The sequence below is a fragment of the Benincasa hispida genome, chromosome 10, assembly GCF_009727055.1.
Source record: "Benincasa hispida cultivar B227 chromosome 10, ASM972705v1, whole genome shotgun sequence".
Taxonomy (NCBI): domain Eukaryota; kingdom Viridiplantae; phylum Streptophyta; class Magnoliopsida; order Cucurbitales; family Cucurbitaceae; genus Benincasa; species Benincasa hispida.
In genome coordinates, this window is record NC_052358.1 from 39,757,844 (window position 1) to 39,760,438 (window position 2,595).

The 2,595-nt window shown below is 41.6% G+C and overlaps 1 non-coding gene across 1 annotated transcript; it reads left to right on the top strand.

Annotated features, from left to right (window-relative positions):
* The first annotated feature begins 1,457 nt into the window (after positions 1-1,457).
* Positions 1,458-1,564, top strand: LOC120089620. Its single transcript, XR_005485293.1, has one exon. It is a non-coding gene; the product is annotated as a small nucleolar RNA R71 (small nucleolar RNA).
* The last annotated feature ends 1,031 nt before the right edge of the window (positions 1,565-2,595 follow it).

Here is a 2,595-nt window from a genome sequence, read left to right on the forward strand (position 1 = left end):
TACTCGCATATGCGATGCGATGTAAAATTGTTTTTCTCTTTTGTGCCAAAGTTGCTCCCATCACATACTTGCTTGCATCGCACATTAATTCAAAAGGAAGTGTCCAATCGGGTGCAATTAACACGAGTGCGGTAGTCAGTGCATTCTTCAAAATTCTAAATGCGGTTGAGGCAATTGTCGTCAAAGTCAAATTTTCTATCAGCCTCTAACAACGCACTCAGTTGTCATGCTATTTTCGAAAAGTCTTTGACAAAGCGTCTGTAGAATCCAGCATGCCCCAAGAAACTTCGTACAGCCTTTCACGCTTATTGGAGGTGGAAGTTTTTCAATTGCTTCTATTTTTGCTTTATCCACCTCCAACCCGTCTCGGGAAACCTTTTTCCTCAAATTTTCTATCAGCCTCTAACAATTTCTTGCTTCTCAAGCTTTTTCACTGACTTTTCTACTCGTGCTCAAAAGATAATCTTGCTCTTGCAAGAGTCGGCCCGCTTTCTACTTCTATGCCTCTGGGTTCTCTCTTGAGTTTCCCTGAGCGATCTTCCGGCGTCTCGGCTCTTCTCTTGCTCTGCCTTAAAATTAAAAGAAAACTATGAACTATTGGGCTGGTGACTTGTGAACTTCGGAACCTTCAAACCCCTTTTTTGAAGGATGCATTCTGTATTTATAGAGCTTCGGGGTGAAGGGCGGCTTCTCTCTTATGATTGCACAGATGGGATGGCTTTAATTCCCTGACTGATGCGCCGATTATTTGTCACCAAAAAGCTAAATGTACTTATTATCGTTAGCGACTATCAATTTAATTCGGATTCGACCGTCATCATTTTTCTGTCCCATCGTGATTAATATGCCTTTCACCCAGATGCGCCCACCAAGTTGCGCCGACTCCATCCGGAAATCCTTCTTGAGCAAATTTTTGTGGACACAATCACCGAAAAGCCTTGCGGTAATGCTGTGCTCGACCAATGATTTCTTGTGGTCGCTTTTTCCGCCTTGCATCAACGCATATTTTGCATAAAAATACAAAAATCAACTGTTTCTATGCGATGAATGCATGCCACCACAATGTTATAAACTTAATGCTTTTTGGACGCAATCTAACATATTTTATAAACGCAAGCCAGTATTGTTTAAGAACTTAGTACTGTAATAACATGCATTTCTTCCCGTTATCACATTCCTGGGTGCTACTGATTGTGATTCCTTGTATCAAATTCATCATCGCAGTCATTTGGTTCTGAAGGGATGCGATGGCCCCATTATTCGTTTCACTGTCCTTGATTATCAATTTTTTATCGCTTTCTCTCTAGTCTTCATGATTTTTAGAAATGCGATCAAGGATATTCTTGGCCTCATCGTAATTTTTATCAAGCAGGCCTCCAGCTACTGCTGTGTTGCCAGTCGTCTGCGATGCAGGGTTCAATATGTGGTAGAAAATTTTCATTTGTAAGCAATCTGGTAAGCCATTATGCGGACAATCTTTTACCAGCCTCTTAAACCTCGCCCAGGCGTCACTGAGCGATTCGCCAATATCTTGTTCAAAATTTGTGATTAGCTTCCTCCTTCTAGCATTCTCCGTTGGAGGGAAGTACTTCTTCATAAACTTCTCAACTACTTGTTCCCATGATGTAATCTCCCCTGGTTTGAGAGAGTAAGCCCATTTTCGTGTCTGGTCACACAATGAAAATGGAAACAATGTTAATTGAACCTCTTCAGTAGAGATGTTTGGGAACATAAACGTGTTGCAGATCTCAATGAAACTTTAGAGGTGGGCGTGCGGATCCTCGCCACGCCTACCACCAAACAGTCCGACAGTTTGGATCATCTGTAGCATCACCAGTTTCATTTCAAACCACGATCTGTCAAGAGCTGGCTTCATGATTCCTGGGAGAAATCATAGAGGTTGGGCGACGCAGAGTCTCAAATGATCCTATTGCGGTCGTTCGCCAATAGGATGGGATTTGCCATGATATTATTTTCATTTGGTGCTCAATTTCTTGGTTGTTCCACCAAGTTTGCATCTTTCTCTTGTTGTTGTTGTTGTCGGTTGTCTTTTCTTCTTCTTCAGAAGGTTCTCTCAATCTCTAGGTCATAATCGGGCTCACGGTTTTGTCCTTCGCTCATATGACACCCACTTCTTCCCTTACCTAAGGAGAAGCAGTGCATAGAGATGGAGAGTCTGCAAAGAAAATAAAAAAGTTACCATTAGCACAATGTATTGCCGAAGTCCCCGGCAACGGCGCTAAAAACATGATGCATGTTTATTGCAATGAAATAATGGTGTAGAATGCGATGGTGGAATATGCATTGTGTATGCATGTTTTCTCAGCAATACCCAAGTATAAATCCTACTGGGTTGCCTGGTCAACCAAGGGTCGAACACAGGGACTAAGGACACAGTATGCGATGGTATATTTGGATTATTTTGCGGTAACAAATAAATTAATGTGTTGGTTGGTTTGTTGTTTATGGTATAAAGTTTATGCAGCGGATTTGAGAATAGATCTAATAATGCGAAAGATACAATGAGTATGTGGAGGAACGAGTTGAGAAGTTCTTTAGCTAATGTTTCCTGAGAATGCGTTCAAGCTATGCGAT